The following is a 20,779-nucleotide window of genomic DNA, read 5'->3' on the forward strand; positions in this document are numbered from 1 at the left end:
TCTTAGTATTGTCCTAAATGGTTCACTGAATTTGAGTAGCCTCAGTAAACATGTGCAAACATCACTTGTCAATTATAGGAATTAGCAGCAGAAAGATTAGCTATTGATCTCTTTGCTTTATTAACTTTCCAAGATCAGGAGAGATCATGGCTCACAACTCCTCATAAAGAGTCATTGCGTTAAACCTCTCTCTCCGCTACTTCTCCTCTTGGCTTTTCATTGTTCATTCATGCTCAGTCCTTAAGCGTTACACCGACATACTTTCAAGACCAGCATTTCCTCTAGGTGGTTGAGTTTGATCTGTAGCTGAAGTCATGAAATAATTATATTGTTCACACTCAGGCAGGCCGCTAACAGCTGTGCTGAGGATGGAACCGTCTGCCTGCACTCTGTTTAAGCTCTGCTAATGAAAGATGAGTCTTTTTAGCACACTACTCGTCAGCAGCTAACGCTTCAGCCCTAATGATTTGTAATGCTGGTGTGTTTCATGTTCCTTTTATTACAGAGATGACAGAGCGTGACAGAGATGGATTGAATAATTTTGCACGCCCAATTTTTCAGTTTTTGATTTGTTAAAAAAGTTTGAAATATCCAATAAATGTCGTTCCACTTCATGATTGTGTCCCACTTGTTGTTGATTCTTCACAAAAAAATACAGTTTTATATCTTTATGTTTGAAGCCTGAAATGTGGCAAAAGGTCGCAAAGTTCAAGGGGGCCGAATACTTTCGCAAGGCACTGTAAGTCCCTGATTGACCCATTTCAATAGGTGACCAAATAAAACTGCAAAGATGGACATTTATCTATGGAGTCAGTCAGCATGTATGAATGTTTTACATACATGCATAGTTCTAATATGATAACTTAATATGATAACTTAATAAATTGTAGTTATCTTGAATGTTGACCACCCTAAATCAATTAAGAAAATAATGTTTAGCAAGTGCTTTTAAAATCCTAGTTTTGATTGGTAATGACATAGTTGGAAGAATTGAGCTATTACAGATCCATTTTCATCATGAAATGCTTAGATGCTGTTCATTTCATTTTGATATACATGATCACTAGAATGTTGGGAATTGCATTCAAATGATTGATTGGGTAGTTTAAACTGGTCTGCCATTGTCGTTGCTGGGATCGGCTAAACTTTGAACATTGAGATATTAAATAAATGATAGAGAAAAAGCCTTGAATAGAAAGAGTTTGTAAAAAGCCAGAAGGCTTGGAATGTGTTTTGATGGAAGAGAGGAGAGTGATGTGTTGATATAGGGAAGACAGATGGATATCTCTGGGTCAGGAGGTGAGGGGTGAGGTCAGTTCCCCTTAAGGGAGTAATCAGGGTTGTTATCTGGTTACCTTCTTTCCTGTGGAGCCATAAACTGTAAGGAAGAGAGAGGAGTGTCTTAAGTAGGATGCATATAAACTGTGATGTCTGAAATGTTTAGCTGCCTGTTTTCAGCTGTACAGAACCTTTGAGGAATGATTAAACTTGGATAAAGTTTATATTTTGTCCGTGAATTATTTACTCTGAAAAATAAGAACATAACATCTTAAAGTAGTCACGGGTAGTCTCTTAAATTCCTTATGTAACATATGATTCACATACAGTTTGTATCAAAGTTGAAATGGCTTTAAATAGTTCCCAATGGAGCTGATAAACTAGATTGAGAAGGTAGGTCTTAGATCCTGACTGTGTGCGCGCGCGCATACACACGTTCTTGCCACAGATGTGTATAAAGTACATATAGCCAGCCTAGCACGGACCTCAAAGGGGAACCAGAAAAAAATTATGGGGTATTTAGCAATCAGTTCCTTTTTGTAAGTCAGGAGTATACAGTAATATCAACCTTTTGAGTGAGCAAATAAAAAATGAGGACGTGGAGAATTGAGTCGTGTAGCTGAACTTGGTGGGAGGGAAAAGACAAATAGTGTGTCCAGACTCCAGAGATAAAGCACTTAGACCATTGTATACATAGTATTTGTAAGGCAACGAACTATCAATATTATGACAGTGGATGATGATTCAGGACTTTGGGTTATATCCAGTAAAGTGATGTACTGCGTGACAATTGTGTACTGAACACCATTTTGAAGCTGCGGTTGAGTGTATGCCCTATTATTATTGGGGGAAGGGACACGCACGCTAGCACACACACAACCACAAAGATCCCCATTCATTATGATAAACCTCTTAGTTCAGTTACATGCAGAAACGCTCCGCCATTTCCTGGTTGCAAAATGTATAATAGTTTGCCTAATTTCAGTTTATGTGAATCAAAACAAGCAAAGTATAGTGCAGAGAATCAATGTACCATCTAAACTGCTGTGAAATATTGTTTCAATAACAAAAAATATTGTATTTTCAGCTGTTTGAAGCTTGTGTCCAAAACCGAAAGTAAAAAAAAAAACAAGATCGGGAAGCATAGAAATAGCACACATAGAACATATTTACCACTTCTTAGACTTGCTTTCATTGAGAATGACCGATTCATATCGGGTCACTCAAAACATTACATATTGCCGCTTTAAGTGGAAGCCAGTTTTAGCACATGCCTTTCTGTTTCAATTATTGACCATGCATTTTGACCACAAGCGCTACTTAGGGTCATTTTATATAGATTATTGGACAAACAAATGATCAAAATGTGCATATTTTTCTGCTTATCTAGCATCGTAATGATCCTGCATAACACATTTGACAAATTGCAGTAGTGTACTTCCTGACATGAGTTTCCCCCTTGGAAACTGTCTATATATGTTATTGTCATTGGTAGGTATATTATTTTATATATATTACAGTAGGTATATTGGTTTTGGTCCCTTCACCATATGTCGTAATCTAAAGCATAGCCTATGACTTCAGGATTATTCACCATTCTGCTCCTTCTATTGTGTAATAATTGGCCACTGAGTTATAGTTAGTCCTTCTGTTACTATGAGGCTAACAACCTCGTTCTGTGTCTCATTGTATTCCGTCTCAGCTGTGAATGATACTTAACAATGAACCAGTTAATTTCATGTGTTGGATTTGTTTCAGGGCGATCAGGAAGTTGACCCTGTGAGCATACACAGAGCCCCTACCCTTGACCTGTGAAACCTCTATGTGGACCCATAGCCAGCCCCTAATGATAGGAGCAGAGTGCTTGGGTCTGTGTAGTAGTGCGGGTGTGTTCCTGACCTTACTGTGTGTGCGCTGTTCCTCTTTAGGTGGCACTGGTGCGGTGGACTGAGAGCGTAGGCCTGACTGGTGACTAGGGACCTGAACTCCCTGCTGCTGAAGACCCCAGCAGGACAAATCCTAACCTACTACATCCTGCAGACCTTCACCTCCAAGAGCAAGAGGATGGTCATCATCGTCAGGGTATGGACTTAGTTTTGGTGACCATTACATGTTTGGTAACTATGTGTGTGTGTTAGTCAGACCTGGGTTTAAATACTATTTGAAATCATTTAAAATACTTAAGCTGTGCTTGATTGAGCTATCCTGTTGCAATGGAATCAATAGAAAAGTCAGAAAAGTGCAAACCCCATCTAGGCAGGTTAACACAAACATTCAACTCATTTGAAGGATTTAAAGTAGTATTTGAATTCAGGTCTGTTGTTAGTATGATATGGCACTGAAATGCTTTTTATATGGTTAAACATCTAGAATTTTTTTCATACTTTGCTCTAGGAGGAGACCACAGGTGACATCACATGTTTATCAAGGGCACTGATGTTGCCATGGCGAGTATCGTGCAGTACAATGAGTGGCTGGAGGAGTAGGTAAGGCTGTATTATATGAAAAAAATGAATCTAACACATGCAGGCTAATTACCTCAATTGTTAACCACGACATTCATCACAAGATCAACAGGCCCACCCATGACTGGGTGTGGAGTACTGTATGTTCATAATTATATTGGCAGTATTGAGTCATTTATGACCAGAGGCTGTTTTCAATTTAATTAGTGACCTACATGAATTGCATTCCTTTTCTAGGAGCCATTAGTGTCTGCCTCCCAAATTGTGCCCTGTTCCTTATTTAGTGTACTATTTTTGACCAAGGCTGTGGTTTAATATAAATTAGTTCACTATATAGGGAATATTCCTAACCATATTCCTAACCATATTCCTAACAATAGTGTTAATGATGTTCCATTGACTGTAATATCCTGTAGACTGTCCAAGCAGTATGGGTACCATGTCAATAAGCAATCAGCGTGTCAGTTTCAGCTCATTGGCGTTTCATATAAAAAATAAACCGCCATCTGTGGATTTTGTGTCCTCTGAATTTAGCCCCTAGGTGGCTTTATTCCCCATTGATTTCTGTCGTTGTTGGTTGACTGTTCTGATGCAGCTGACTCTCAATTCGGCCCCCATATGACATTTGTTAAAACGTATTGTTTGTTGAATGAAAAATATCTGCCTGGAATATAGAGATTGAGTTGGTGTCCCTACAATTGTTCAGTAATTAATATTTTCATCATCTCTCCTAACAATCAACTTTTTTGTTCTCAGAGTGGGAACATGGCCAGGGAAGGGCTTAGGACGGTGGCTAATAAATTGCCTATCCAAGGAGCAGTAAATAGACTTTGAGGTACAAAACATAATGTCCCTGATTAACCCACTTGAGTTGATTTCTGAGTTTCCACGGACATCTAATTAGCATAATAATAAAACATTTGTCTGTTTAAGTTAGAGCTATCTGCATGGGCTGCATCCCAATCCACCACATCTGAGGTGAAAGGTTCAATAAAATGTATATATGTATATTGCTGCACTGAATGTAAAGGGGCTGAATAATTTTGCACGCCCAATTTTTCAGTTTTTGATTTGTTAAAAAAGTTTGAAATATCCAATAAATGTCGTTCCACTTCATGATTGTGTCCCACTTGTTGTTGATTTTTCACAAAAAAATACAGTTTTATATCTTTATGTTTGAAGCCTGAAATGTGGCAAAAGGTCGCAAAGTTCAAGGGGGCCGAATACTTTCGCAAGGCACTGTAAGTAGTTTAGTGCCTAAAGGAAAGGGTTAAATGTGTGTGTAAAAAAAAAGAATTGTTTCCTGATCTTTTTTTCTGTTTATCCATGTATGAATCTGTTATTCAATGTGTTTCTATGGGCTAATAGCAGTAAATCCAAATTCAATGCTTTGTCAAATAATGTTTTTATATACAGTACCAGTCAAAAGTTTGGACACACCTACACATTCTATTTTTTTCTACATTGCAGAATAATAATGAAGACATCAAAATTATGAAATAAAACATGGAATCATATAGTAACCAAAAAAGTGTTAAACAAATCAAAATATATTTTATATTTGTCATCTGTGCTCCCTCCGGCCTCTAGGTCACCATGCTGCTCGTTATGGCGCACACCTGTCACCATCGTTACGTGCACCTGCGCGTCATCAGACTCACCTAGACTCCATCACTTCCCTGATGACCTTCCCTATATACAGTTGAAGTCGGAAGTTTACATACACCTTAGCCAAATACATTTAAACTCGTAATAATTCCCTGTTTTAGGTCAGCTGGAATCACCACTTTATTTTAAGAATGTGAAATGTCAGAATAATAGTAGAGAGAATTATTTATTTCAGCTTTTATTTCTTTCATCACATTCCCAGTGGGTCAGAAGTTTACATACACTCAATTAGTATTTGGTAGCATTGCCTTTAAATTGTTTAACTTGGGTCAAACGTTTCGGGTAACCTCCCACAATAAGTTGGGTGAATTTTGGCCTATTCCTCCTGACAGAGCTGGTGTAACTGAGTCAGGTTTGTAGGCCTCCTTGCTCGCACATGCTTTTTTAGTTCTTCATACAACATTTCTATAGGATTGAGATCAGGGCTTTGTGATGGCCACTCCAATACCTTGACTTTGTGTGCAACAACCTAAAATGGCGCCGGAAGACATGGCAGCAGTTTTACGGGCGCTCAACCAATTGTGCTATTATGTGGGGGTTTTTCACGATATTTGTGAATTATTTTGTACATAATGTTTCTGCAACAGTATCTTATGGCAGAAAAGAGCTTCTGGATATCAGGACAGCGATCACTCACCTCGAATTAGACAAAGATTTTTTCAACAACAAGCAAGACTCACATGATATTCTCCAAACAACCGGCAGGGCCGGCATCCCAGTTTTTCGCAAGAGGAAGCGACGCAGGTACAGAGGACGGATGCCTCGTCAGGACCCACAGAAGGCGAGTAGCTGCCGTTACCGTCAATATTACTCGCCAACGTGCAATCATTGAACAATAAATTAGATGAGGTACGATCACGAATATCCTACCAACGGTACATCAAAAACTGTAATATCCTATGTTTCACGGAATCGTGGCTGAATGACGACATGGATATTCAGCTAGCGGGATATACGCTGCACCAGCAGGATAGAACAGCACACTCCGGTAAGATGAGGGGAGGCAGTCTGTGCATATTTGTAAACAGCTGGTGCACGAAATCTAAGGAAGTCTCTAGATTTTGCTCGCCTGAAGTATATTGTGAAATTGCAGGCTACACTACTTGCCTAGAGAGTTCTCAGCTATACTTTTCGTGGCTGTTTATTTACCACCACAAACAGATGCTGGCACTAAGACTGCACTCAGTCAGCTGTATAAGGAAATAAGCAAACAGGAAACCACTCACCCAGAGGTGGCGCTACTAGTGAACGGAGACTTTAATGCAGGGAAACTTAAGTCAGTTCTACCAAATCTCTATCAACATGTTAAATGTGCAACCAGAGGGAAAAAAATTATAGATTGCCTGTACTCCACACACAGAGACGCGTACCAAGTTCTCCCTCGCCCTCCATTTGGTAAATCCGACCGCAACTCTATCCTGATTCCTGCTTACAAGCAAAAATTAAAGCAGGAAGCACCAGTGACTCGGTCAATAAAAAAAGTGGTCAGATGAAGCAGGTGCTAAACTACAGGACTGTTTTGATATCACAGACTGGAACATGTTCCGGAATTCTTCCAATGACATTGAGGAATTCACCACATTCACCACAGTCACTGGCTTTATCAATAAGTGCATTGAGGACGCCATCCCCACAGGTACTGTACGTACATACCCCAACCAGAAGCCATGGATAATAGGCAACATTCGCACTGAGCTAAAGGGTAGAGCTGCTGCTTTCAAGGTGTGGGACTCGGAAGCTTACAAGAAATCCCACTATGCCCTGCGACGAACCATCAAACAGGCAACGCGTCAGTACAGAGCTAAATGCAATCATACTACACCGGCTCCGACGCTCGTCGGATGTGGCAGGGCTCGCAAACTATTACAGGCTACAAAGGGAAGCACAGCCACGAGCTGCCCAGTGACACGGGCCTACCAGATGAGCTAAATCACTTCTATGCTCGCTTCGAGGCAAGAAACATTGAGGCATGCATGAGAGCATCAGCTGTTCCGGACGACTGTGTGATCACGCAGATGTGAGTAAGACCTTTAAACAGGTCAACATACACAAGGCTGCTTGGCCAGACGGGTTACCAGGATGTGTGCTCCGGGCATGTGCAGACCAGCTGGCAGGTGTCTTCACTGAGTCTGTAACACCAACATGTTTCGAGCAGACCACCATAGTCCTTGTGCCCAAGAACACAAAGGCAACCTGCCTAAATGACTACGTAGCACTCACGTCCGTAGCCATGAAGTGCTTTGAAAGGCTGGTAATGGCTCAAATCAACACCAATTTCCAATTTGCATACCGCCCAAACAGATCCACAGATGATGCAATCTCTACTGCACTCCACACTGCCCTTTCCCACCTGGACAAAAGGAACACCTATGTGAGAATGCTATTCATTGACTACAGCTCAGCGTTTAACACCATAGTACCCTGAAAGCTCATCACTAAGCTAAGGAACCTGGGACTAAACTCCTCCCTCTGCAACTGGATCCTGGACTTCCTGACGGGCCGCCCCCAGGTGGTGAGGGTCGGTAGCAACACATATGCCACGCTTATCCTCAACAATGGAGCTCCCCAGGGGTGCATGCTCAGTCCCCTCCTGTACTCCGTGTTCACCCACAACTGCATGGCCAGGCACGACTCCAACACCATCATTAAGTTTGCAAACGACACAACAGTGGTAGTCCTGATCACTGACAACGAAGAGACAGCCTATAGGGAGGAGGTCAGAGACCTGGCCGGGTGGTGCCAGAATAACAACATATCCCTCAACGTAACCAAGACTAAGGAGATGATTGTGGACTACAGGAAAAGGAGCACCGAGCACGTCCCCATTCTCATCAACGGGGCTGTAGTGGAGCAGATTGAGAGCTTCAAGTTCCTTGGTGTTCACATCAACAACAAACTAGAATGGTCCAAACACACCAAGACAGTCCTATAGAGGGCACGACAAAGCCTATTTTCCCTCAGGAAACTAAAAAGATTTGGCATGGGTCCTGAGATCCTCAAAAGGTTCTACAGCTGCAACATCGAGGACATCCTGACCGGTTGCATCACTGCCTTGTATGGCAATTGCTCGGCCTCGACCGTAAAGCACTTCAGAGGGTAGTGTGTACGGCCCAGTACATCACTGGGGCAAAGCTGCCTGCCATCCAGGACCTCTACACCAGGCGGTGTCAGAGGAAGGTCCTAAAAATTGTCAAAGACCCCAGTCACCCCAGTCATAGACTGTTCTCTCTACTACCGCATGGCAAGCGGTACCGGAGTGCCAAGTCTAGGACCAAAAGGCTTCTCAACAGTTTTTACCCCCAAGCCATAAGACTCAAATGGTTACCCGGACTATTTGCAGGTAGAAACGTAGTTCACTCCCCAGATTTTGAAGTCAACACAGTCGCTACAGTCCCATTAGTTTTCTTTGCAGGCTCGTTTGAATTTAACTTTTTTTTCGCACTATTGGTTAGAGCCTGTAAGTAAGCATTTCACTGTTGTATTCGGCGCACATGACAAATAAACTTTGATTTGATTTGTTGTCCTTAAGCCATTTTTCCACAACTTTGGAAGTATGCTTGAGGTCATTGTCCATTTGGAAGACCCATTTGTGACCAAGCTTTAACTTCCTGACTGATGTCTTGAGATGTTGCTTCAATGTATCCACATAATTTTCCCTCCTCATGTTGCCATCTATTTTGTGAAGTGCACCAGTCCCCCCTGCAGCGAAGCACCCCCACAACATGATGGGCATTGAGTTTGAAGGTAGGCCTTGAAACACATCCACGGGTACACCTCCAATTGACTCAAATTATATCAATTACCCTATCAGAAGCTTCTGAAGCCATGACATAATTTTCTGGAATTTTCCAAGCTGTTTAAAGGCACAGTCAACTTAGTATACGTAAACTTCTTACCCACTGGAATTGTGATACAGTGAAATAATCTGTCTGTAAACAATTGTTGTAAAAATTACTTGTCATGCACAAAGTAGATGTCCTAACCGACTTGCCAAAACTATAGTTTGTTAACAAGAAATTTGTGGAGTGTTTTTTTATTTTATTTGATTTATTTCACCTTTATTTAACCAGGTAGGCAAGTTGAGAACAAGTTCTCATTTACAATTGCGACCTGGCCAAGATAAAGCAAAGCAGTTCGACACATACAACGACACAGAGTTACACATGGAGTAAAACAAACATACAGTCAATAATACAGTATAAACAAGTCTATATACGATGTGAGCAAATGAGGTGAGATAAGGGAGGTAAAGGCAAAAAAAGGCCATGGTGGTAAAGTAAATACAATATAGCAAGTAAAACACTGGAATGGTAGATTTGCAGTGGAAGAATGTGCAAAGTAGAAATAAAAATAATGGGGTGCAAAGGAGCAAAATAAATAAATAAATAAAATAAATACAGTAGGGAAAGAGGTTGGTTGAAAAACAAGTTTAATGACTTCAACCTTAGTGTATGTAAACTTCCGACTTCAACTGTATGTCACTCCCTGTGGTTCCTTCCCCAGACATTATTTGTTTCTGTTCCTGTGTCATGTTTGTGCGTTGTTCGTGTTTCTTATTTTGTGTTTATTTATTAAAACACTCACTCCCTGAACTTTCTTCCCGGCTCTCAGCCCACTTGGTTATAATATTTGAGATTCTTCAACGTAGCCACCCTTTGCCTTGATGACAACTTTGCATTCTCTCAACCAGCTTTTAAATTAACAGGTGTACCTTTAAAAGTTAATTTGTGGATTTTCTTTTTTTCCTTAATGCGTTTGTGCCAATCAGTTGTGTTGTGACAAGTTAGGGGTGTGATACAGAAGATAGCCCTATTTGGTAAAGACCAAGTCCATATTTTGGCAAGAACAGCTCAAATAAATAAACTAAGAGCAATGTCCATCATTACTTTAAAACATGGTCAGTCAATCATTTGCAGTTACAAAAACCATCAAGCGCTATGATGAAACTGGCTGTCATGAGGACAGCCACAGGAAAGGAAGACCCAGAGTTAAATCTTCTGCAGAGAATACTTTCATTAGCATTACCAGCTTCAGAAATTGCAGCCCAAATAAATGCTGCAGGGTTCAAGTAAAAGACACATCTCAACATCAACTGTTCAGAGGAGACTGCGTTATTCAGGCCTTCATGGTCGAATTGCTTCAAATAAACAACTACTAAAGGACACCAATAAGAAAAAGAGACTTGCTTGTACCAAGAAACATGAGCAATGGACATTAGACTGATGGAAATCTGTCCTTTGGTCTGATGAGCCCAAATTTGACATTTCTGGTTCCAACTGCCGTGTCTTTGTGTGACACAGAGTGGGTGAACGGATGATCTCCGTATGTGTGGTTCCCACCATGAAGCATGGAGGAGGATGTGTGATGGTGTGGGGGGTGCTTTGCAGGTGACACTGTCTGTGATTTATTTAGAATTCAAGGCACACTTAACCAGCATGGATACCACAGCATTCTGCAGCGATACGCCCTCCCATCTGGTTTGCGCTTAGTGGGACTATCATTTGTTTTTCAACAGGACAATGACCCAAAACACACCTCCAGGCTGTGTAAGGGCTATTTGACCAAGGAGAGTGGAGTGCTGGATGAGATGACCTGGCCTCCACCCGACCTCAACCCAATTGAGATGGTTTGGGATGAGTTGGACTGCAGAGTGAAGGAAAAGCAAAGTCAAATATTTAAATGATCCTTTGTATGACCATCTTACAACCAGGCCAAGCTGAGTATGCATGACCGGGCTCTGAAGGTGTCAGCAGTGGTAGAAAGTCTGGAGAGGGAGATGGAGCTTCTGTGTTTGACTGGGGTTGAGGTCGACATCAGGCCAACCCTGGAGCTCCTCAGCAATGCTGGAATCAAACTGTGAACGTACTGTTCATGTTGGCTGCATTTATATTGTGCTGTTGTTTCCATGTACAGTATAATGTTAGCTGTGAAAAAGAGGCACTCCATAGAATTTGACTGGTCCTTGTATAATATGAAATGCTGCAAGATGGTCCTTTGCGGATACTCTGTCCCTGATTCCTTGTCATGGTTTTGTTTTCTGTTCAGATATGGATGCTTTACTGGGGATAAGCTGGAGACAGCTACTTGTATCACTAAAAGCTCCCATTTGGTGTCCAGAAATGAAGATTGGCACGTTTCTCTTTCTTTTTAATGTTAAAATAATAATCTCTCACTTTATGAGTGTTTAAAGGGATGAGGAAATGGTCTTGTATCTGTCCTTCCACTGATTGTGTTGCCGGGCTCTCGAGCAGGTCTCCAACGGTGGAGAGGCCCATCTGGAGCTCAATGCCTTCAGAAGGAAACACGACTGTGCTCTGGTCATCTCTGGAGACTCCTTGGCGGTACTACAACACAACACACTTCTCACAAGCCTCTCAAGATGGTACTGTAGATGCAGCCAAAAATATTCTGGTGTCAAAACTAAAACCTTTTGAGTCCAAAACCGCAAGAAGAGCAACAAAGCACATCAGTTATGATTTTAGAAGCAAAACAAACTACATTTTATCACTGTTGATCTGAAGAGATGGTACAGTAAGTAATATGTGAATGTGCTTGTGGGTCCAGATGTGTTTGCATTTTCCAAATCCATATGTTTATCTTCCCACATAGTCTGCGGGACTATGAGCATGAGTTTGTGGAACTGGCGTGTCAGTGTCCAGCGGTAGTCTGCTGTCGCTGCTCCCCCACTCAGAAAGCCCAGATCGTCCACCTGCTCAAGCAGCACACAGCCAACAGAACCTGCTCCACCTATGGCACAGGTTTTGTAACAACTAACCACTCTCATCCTTTGAGACACAGACCTGCTACAATGATCTGTGTACAATGAATGCCAAATTATAAAATAGATTGTAGAAAATGCCTACCAGTAATATACCTGTATCTCACTATTGACTACTTTGTTTTGAAAATGAAGAAACTAGACCCAGTATGAGAAGGTTAGAAGGCTATTATGTCCACAATCAAAGAGCATAAGCATCTCTGTTAACATTGTTTTGTCCTGGGGCATAAGCCTTATCTCCATATTGCTCTTTTACATGCTATTATTGAACCTGTGGCTGACATGTGGCTCTCTTTCTCTCCCATGTGATGGAGGTAATGATGTCAATATGATCCAGGCAGCAGACTGTGGTATTGGTATTGAAGGAAAGGTTAATAATCCATATTACGCCTCTTACCCAATCCATTTATTATTACATGAAATAGTAAAAACATTATATTTTTTTACAAAAATGCAAAACCTGTTACCCCATATTTAGTCTGATATGGGGTGTGTCCTTTCCTAGAATATGCTCTTATGCTTTTCCCATGCAGGAGGAGAAGCAGGCACCCCTGACTGAAGATTTCTTCATCACTCAGTTTTTAAGCACATTGGTCTGCTGCTCGTGGTCCACGGCAGGAACAGCTACAAGCGCTCAGCAGCCCTGGGCCAGTTTGACAAGCACAGAGGCATTTGTTAATCAGTATTTACCAGAGGGTTGACAGGATACTCCTGTAGCTTTCTGAGTTAGATTTCCTTAACACAGTTCTAATGATGAATACTAACACACAGGGAAGGGTGCTAAGAAACATAATGGATATTAGGAATATAACAGGTGTTGGCCAGGTGCACAAACTCTTATATCCAAAGGATCCATCCTCACAGTATGGCAGCTTTCCTGAAAGCAATCTGAATGACGCGCAGCATAGTGGCTAAACCACATTTTTATTACTCACTGTTTGTCCAGGCAACACACTTCTATTTCATCATTTTTACTATGTGCAAAACTTCAGTCCACTGTCCCCTGACTCTCAGACAGTCCTGTTTCTCAGTAGCTTAGGTTACCAAGAGTCATCCACAGTTACATCCAGACTTTTGTCTGTTCTGTAAATCAATATTTCTGTAATCACTAAGCCATGCAGCGTGTTGAAAAATATCTTATGTTCCTACTGAAGTGTACCTTCCTGACAGCTTTCGTTTTTTAATTAAAGGCCTAATACCATTGAAAAACAGGCCAACCCCGTGTCTCCAGACTTACTGGACTGTCTGGTGTCTCAATGAATAACAGACTTTCAGTGAGCATTGAAGGGGCAGCAGGTAGGGTAGGGACGTTGGGCCAGTAACCGAAAGGTTGCTGGATCGAATCCCTGTGCTGACAATGTAAAAATCTGTCCTTCTGCCCCAGAGCAAGGTAGTTAACCCACTGTTCCCTGGGCGCTGATGATGTGGATGTTAAGGCAGCCTCCCGCACCTCTGATTCAGAGGGGTTTGGTTAAATGCGGATGGCACATTTCAGTTAAATGCATTCAGTTGTACAACTGACTAGGTATCCCTCTTTCCCCATTGGGGATCAAAGTAACTTAAAATAAATAAACCAAAATGTACATATTTCGTCCCCTAAAAGAATAAACCAATTAATTGTATTTTTAGGTCTTATCATCATTAACTAGAAACAAATTGATTTTAGTTGATTACTAGAATACATTCTAGTTGAACCATTCTCTAGTTTCTTTCTCAAGCTGATTAAACAGTTACTCAACCGCTACTACGTCAATAACACTTCTTTGAGGCATCCCCAGGTGGCATCCTGATGTACGGTGCACTGCTGTTGTTTGAGTCGGAGCTTGTACACGTGGTGGCCATCTCCTTCACTGCGCTGATCCTCACCGAGCTGCTCATGATGGCGCTCAACATTTGTACCTGGCTCATGGTGCTAGCAGAGTTCCTCAGTCTAGGCTGCTACATAGCCTCGCTTGCCTTCCACAACGAGTACTTAGGTAAGCAAATATTCTTTACCTGAGGAGAAAAACAACTAAATTCAACTTTCTTTATCCCCCTTTATTTTTTTATTATGCTGTTTGCTATTGTGCTCAGAAGTATTGAGGGGAAATAATAATTTTGTTATGTTGCTTTTTGTTATGTCGAAGGCAGGTTTGCCGAACACTTGTAGTAACAATATCACCCTTTGCACTACACTACACTGCAGCTTTTGTGTTTTAGTTTGATGCACTTTGCACTTATGTTTTTGAGTTAACCCAATTAAACCTTGGAGGTTTGTGCTTAACTTTGCTTGTGTCTGCCGTCTTCTGTCTCTCGCTCTCTTTTGTATCTCTCGCTCCCTGTTTTCTCTCTCTCATGCTGGCACTCACCTTGAAAGTATGTGTACACCTGCTTGTCTAACATCTAATTCCAAAATCATGGGCATTAATAAGGAGATGGTCCCCCATTTGCTGCTATAACTCTTCTGGGAAGGCTTTCTACTAGATGTTGGAACATTGCTGTGGAGACTTCCATTCAGCCACATGAGCATTAGTGAGGTTGTCACTGATGCTGCCCGTTTAGGCCTGGCTTGCAGTGGGAATTCCAATTGATCCCAAAGATGTTTAATGGAGTTGAGGTCAGGGCTCTGTGCAGGCCAGGCAAGTTCTTCCACACCGATCTTCAACAAACCATTTCTGTATGGACCTCGCTTTGTGCACGGGGGCATTGTCATGCTGAAACAGGACAGGGCCTTCCCCAAATTGTTGCCACAAAGTTGGAAGCACAGAATCGTCTAGATTGTCATTATATGCTGTAGTGTTAAGATTTCCCTTGACTGGAACTAATGGGCCCGAGCCATGAAAAACAGCCCCTTCACCGAACTTTACAGTTGGCAATATGCATTCGGGCAGGTAGTGTTCTCCTGGCATCCGCCAAACCCAGATTTGTCCTTTGGCCTGCCAGATGTTGAAGTGTTATTCATCACTCCAGAGAACACATTTCCACTGCTCCAGAGTCCAATGGCGGCAAGCTTTACACCACTCCAGCCAACGCTTGGCATTGCGCATTGTGATCTTAGGCTTGTGTGTGGCTGCTCGGTCAAGGAAACCCATTTCATGAAGCTCCCGATGAACAGTTCTTGTGCTGACCTTGCTTCCAGAGGTAGTTTGGAACTCGGTAGTGAGTGTTGCAATTGAGGACAGACTATTTTTATGCACTTCAGCACTTGGCGGTCCCGTTCTGTGAGTTTGTGTGGCCTACTACTTCACGGCTGAGCTGTTGTTTCTCCTAGACGTTTCCACTTCACAATTGTTGGAAATGTGGCATCCTATGATGGTGTCACATTGAAAGTCGCTGAGCTCTCAGTAAAGCCATTCTACCAGTGGTGTAAAGTACTAAAGTAAAAATACTTTATACCACTACTTAAGTAGTTTTTGGGGGTATCTTTACTTTACTATTTATATTTAAATTTCAATTTACTAAAGAAAATAATTTTTACTTCTTACATTTTCCCTGACACAAAAAAGTACTCGTTACATTTTTAAGGTAAAAAATAGTCCAAATTCACTCACTTATCAAGAGAACATCCCTGGTCATCCCTACTGCCTCTGATCTGGCAGACCCACTAAACACAAATGCTTAGTTTGTAAATTTTGTCTGCGTGTTGAGACTGGAGTGCCCCTGGCTATTCGTAAACAATTTACAACAAGAAAATTGTGCTGTCTGGTTTGCTTAATACAAGCAATTTGAAATTACTTTTACTTTTGAAACTTAAGTATATTTAAAATCAAATACTTTTAGACTTTTACTCAAGTAGTATTTTACTGTGTGACTTTTACTTGAGTAATTTTGTATTAAGGTATCTTTACTTTTACTCAAGTATGACAATTGGCTACTTTTTCCACTGCGTTCTACTGCCAATGTTTGTCTATGGAGATTTCATGGCTGTGTGCTCGCTTTTATACACCTGTCAGCAACGGGTATGGCTGAAATAGCTGAGTCTGCTAATTTGAATGGCACACCAGTCTCAATGTCAACAGTGAAGAGGCGACTCCGGGATGCTGGCCTTCTAGGCAGAGTTCCTCTGTCCAGTGTCTGTGTTCTTTTGCCCATCTTAATATTTTATTGTTATTGGCCATTCTGAGATATTGCTTTTTCTTTGCAACTCTGCCTAGAAGGCCAGCATCCCGGAGTCGCCTCTTCACTGTTGACTTTGAGACTGGTGTTTTGTGAGTACTATTTAATGAAGCTGCCAGTTGAAGACTTGTGAGGCGTCTGTTTCTCAAACTAGACACTCTAATGTACTTGTCTTCTTGCACAGTTGTGCACCGGGGCCTCACACTCCTCTTTCTATTCTTGTTAGAGCCAGTTTGCTCTGTTCTGTGAAGGGAGTAGGTCACAGCGTTATACGAGATCTTCAGTATCTTGGCAATTTCTCGCATGGATAGCCTTCATTTCTCAGAACAAGAATAGACTGATGAGTTTCAGAAGAAAGTTCTTTGTTTCTGGCCATTTTGAGCCTGTAATCGAACCCACAAATGCTGATGCTCCAGATACTCAACTAGTCTAAAGGAGGCCAGTTTTATTGCTTCTTTAATCAGAACAACAGTTTTCAGCTGTGCTAACATAATTGCAAAAGGCTTTTCTAATGATCAATTAGCCTTTTAAATTGATAAACTTGGATTAGCTAACACAATATTCCATTGGAACACAGGAGGGATGGTTGCTGATAATGGTCCTCTGTACACCTATGCAGATATTCCATGAAGAAATCAGACGTTTCCAGCTACGACAGTCATTTACAACATTAACAATGTCTACACTGTATTTCTGATCAATTTTCTGTTATTTTGATGGACAAAAAATGTGCATTTCTTTCAATAACAAGGACATTTCTAAGTGACCCCAAACTTTTGAACGGTATTGTAAGTTATAACAAAATAATGTATATCAACATGTTAGTGTCTGTCACATATTGAATGTGCTGATATTTGGACAGATTTCTAACCTGTGTTGTTTTTTGTTTTTTGTGGCCTTCATCACAACGCCAGCCTTCCTGTGGAAGCTGTCAGTGATCCCCGTCGTCAGCTGTCTTCCTCTCTATATCATCAAATACCTGAAGCGCAAGTTCTCACCACCCAGCTACTCTAAGCTGTCCTCATAGCCATTTTAAGCTCTGTCCTACTTACACGCTTCCTCAAATTATTTTTCTTAGTCTCTCTACAATCCTTCTTTTCAGCGCTTCTTTCTGATCCACAGTAAAGGGAAACTAAAGAGGTCAAGGAACCACTAGAAGCAAAAACATGATGAGAAAATGTTCTGAATTTGTCACTGGAATGTGGTAATACTTGAAATGACTGTGTAAGCACAAAACCAAAAAGGGACTGAGGGAAGATGTAAAAACAGAACAAATTGCCCTTTGATGCACTGGACAGGATCGTTTGGGTCAATTTGCCTTCTGTTTTAAATTGTTTATAACTCGATGACTATGCTTTCCGCATTTAACTTTTTGTATGTTTTTTATTATTATTATTATTATTATTTTATTACATTGAACATTACTGAGTAGAGATACTAGTATGGTGGTTTAATTTGGATTTCTATTTGTGTTGTGATTCCCAAGCACTGTAAATACCAACTTAGCATGTACAGCGTTTTACTACTGTACCCTGACACTTAACTGTACTTACCTAGGGAAAAGTCCATGACTGGAACGAATTGCAAAAATCTCTGAAGCTGGAGACTCACATCTACCTCACTAGCGTTAAGCACCAGCTGTCAGAGCAGCTTACAGATCACTGCACCTGTACATAGCCCATCTGTAAACAGCCCATCTACCTACCTCATCCCCATACTGGTATTTATTTATTTATTTATTTTGCTCCTTTGCACCCCAGTATCTCTACTTGCAAATTCATCTTCTGCCGATCTACCTTTCCAGTGTTTAATTGCTATATTATAATTACTTCGCCACCATGGCCTATTTACTTCCTTAACTTACCTAATTTGCACTCACTGTATATTGACTTTTTGTTTTCTTTTGTTCTACTGTATTATTAACTGTGTGTTTTTGTTTATTCCACGTGTAACTCTGTGTTGTTGTATGTGTAAAATTGCTACGCTTTATCTTGGCCAGGTCGCAGTTGCAAATGAGAACTTGTTCTCAACTAGCCTAGCTGGTAAAATTTTTTTTTAAGTACATTAACCAAAATTAGCTACATTTCCCAAATCGTTTGTTCTGGGAACAACACCCAACTGGCTTAGGATGTTCCATCTTTGTACAACAAGTCCTTTACATTAAGTAAAATAAGTTGAATATCATATAAACTACCTCATAGTATGAAACCAGCATTCCATAGTTACTTTGATTTCAGCAATTGTGCTATGTGCATCCTGTTCTTGAGCGGTTTATTATGCCATAGCGCTTTTGTGCCTCATTGTTTTGATTGTTGCGTTTTGATATCGTCTCTCATAAATCCTGATGTCAATCAGAGGATTAGCTAGTGTGTCCTGTCTTTTATTTGGAAGATCTCCTGGGCCAGCAGTTTGACCACAGGGGATCTACCTTGCTGTAACCACTCACTTCTGACAATGTTTTACAATGACAATACTGTTCTCTCTCAATCACAAACAACCACGGAATATTAAGGCTGTAGTTTTGTAGTCATCCTCTGACAATTACTAATATGACAGTTTCTTTATTAAGCTCTGATCATGTCTTCTGGGCTTGAGATGAAACTACCTATGGATGCAAAGACGAAACCTGACAGCGGTTTGTAGGAATAAGTTGTATCATCCTTGCCATGTGAGTTTGCGTTTAGATATAGGTTCCTAGTCCAAACACAATTTAATAAATGTATCATCATGCTCACACATCTCTTTTCCTGATTGTTTTTGTCTGTTCAGTAAGTTGAACTCAGGTAAATCATTCCTGAATAATCTGAATAGAAATGTGGCAACCATATGTACTGTACATGGCAATGCTGCATGAGGCAGACATGGCTGTTATGTTTATTTATGAAGGACGAATGGACATGGCTGTGTCACTTTAATAGAAGTTGGTAACTTGATCCCAATCGTCTGACAATGTGTTTTCTGTTGATACTTGTGCTCTGTTTGTATGGTGTTATACGTGTTTAATCTGTTGAGGACTTGCGTTCCATGCCACAGACTGCAATTTCTAAAAGTATGACTAATTATGGTATATCCAATGCAATAAACTGACATTTTACCAAATAATAGTATCATATGTTGTGATTGCTTAAAAAGGATTCCCCAAAGGCATGCTCAAGGAACTAAGTAGGTGTTTTATAGTTCAGTAATCTCTTCTGGTTAAATTGTTTCTGATTTGAGTGGTAAATGTTATATCAGAGTTTAGAAAGTACAGTAGCTAGGTTGTCTTTGTTTATAATACTGGTAACCCCCAGTATTGTTTGTATTCATGCAGCGGGAGAATAATTGTTGACCACAAGATGGTGGCAAAGACCTGACACTGAATATTTGATTAATTCAGGTAATAGTTACAAGGGAGAGGAATGAGCCAATTGGAAGCTGGAGATGATGAGGTGGACATTCACCAGGACAGCGGGGTTAACACCCCTACTCTTATGACGAGTACCATGGGATCTTTAGTGACCACAGAGAGTTAGGACACCCGTTTAAAGTTCCAGCTGAAGACTGCACCCTACACAGGGTAATGGCCTCAATTGCTGCCTGGGGCATTGGGATATATATTTTTAGACCAGAGGAAAGAGTGCCTCCTACTGGCCCTCCAAACCACATCCAGCAGCATCTGCTCTCCCATCCAGGGACCGAGCAGGATCCACCCTGCTTAGCTTCAGCCAGCAGCGGGATGCAGGGTGGTATGCTGAATCTAAGAAGGTTGGTTAAGAATCAAGTCTTGTAGAGTATATTCGTTTGATTACACATTTGAAGTGTTTGCTTCGTCCTGCAACGAGCCATTCTAAACCATGGCTTGTGGGATGAAGCAATTGAAAATGAAAATTAGTGGTGGAGTATAAGTTCTGCAACTATCTTTGTGGTATGGGCCTATCAGGTTGCCTCATGTTAGTCTGTGGGCTCATCTATTCCTCCTTAGGCACCTCCAGATAATCTGACTAACCTTCATCAATAAGTGCATCGATGATGTCGTCCATACAGTGACCATATGTACATCTCCCAACCAGCAGCCATCGATTTCAGGCAACATTCACACTGAGCTAAAGGCTAGAGCTGCCATTTTCAAGGAGCGGGATACGCATAGTCACTTACCTACATGTACATACTACCTCAATAAGCCTGACTAACCGGTGTCTGTATATAGCCTTGCTACTGTTATTTTCTTTTAATTAGCCTTGCTACTGTTATTTTCTTTTTACTGTTGTTTTATTTCTTTACACACACACACACACACACACACGCGCACACACGCGCACACACACACACACACACACACACACACACACACACACACACATACACACACACACACACACACACACCTTTTTTTTTGCACTATTGGTTAGAGCCTGTAAGTAAGCATTTCACTGTAAGGTCTACCTGTTGTATTCGGTGCACGTGACAAATAAACTTTGATTTTATTTGATTAACCTGGACACTTATAAGAAATCCC

At 41.1% G+C, this 20,779-nt stretch overlaps 3 long non-coding RNA genes across 3 annotated transcripts in view; 2 read left to right on the plus strand and 1 right to left on the minus strand.

Annotated features, from left to right (window-relative positions):
- Nucleotides 1-20,779, minus strand: part of LOC149970311 (uncharacterized) — a 431,327-nt gene that overhangs the window by 103,121 nt on the left and 307,427 nt on the right. The window lies entirely within an intron of this gene.
- Nucleotides 2,883-4,859, plus strand: LOC110496096 (uncharacterized). The gene is made up of 2 exons (XR_016493694.1): nt 2,883-3,360; nt 3,673-4,859. It is a non-coding gene; the product is annotated as an uncharacterized LOC110496096 (long non-coding RNA).
- LOC110496092 (uncharacterized) lies at nt 9,694-19,373 on the plus strand. Its single transcript, XR_005041375.2, has 3 exons — nt 9,694-12,559; nt 12,723-14,165; nt 17,199-19,373. It is a non-coding gene; the product is annotated as an uncharacterized LOC110496092 (long non-coding RNA).

This window comes from Oncorhynchus mykiss, chromosome 30, assembly GCF_057628025.1.
Source record: "Oncorhynchus mykiss isolate SJ-2025 chromosome 30, ASM5762802v1, whole genome shotgun sequence".
NCBI lineage: Eukaryota > Metazoa > Chordata > Actinopteri > Salmoniformes > Salmonidae > Oncorhynchus > Oncorhynchus mykiss.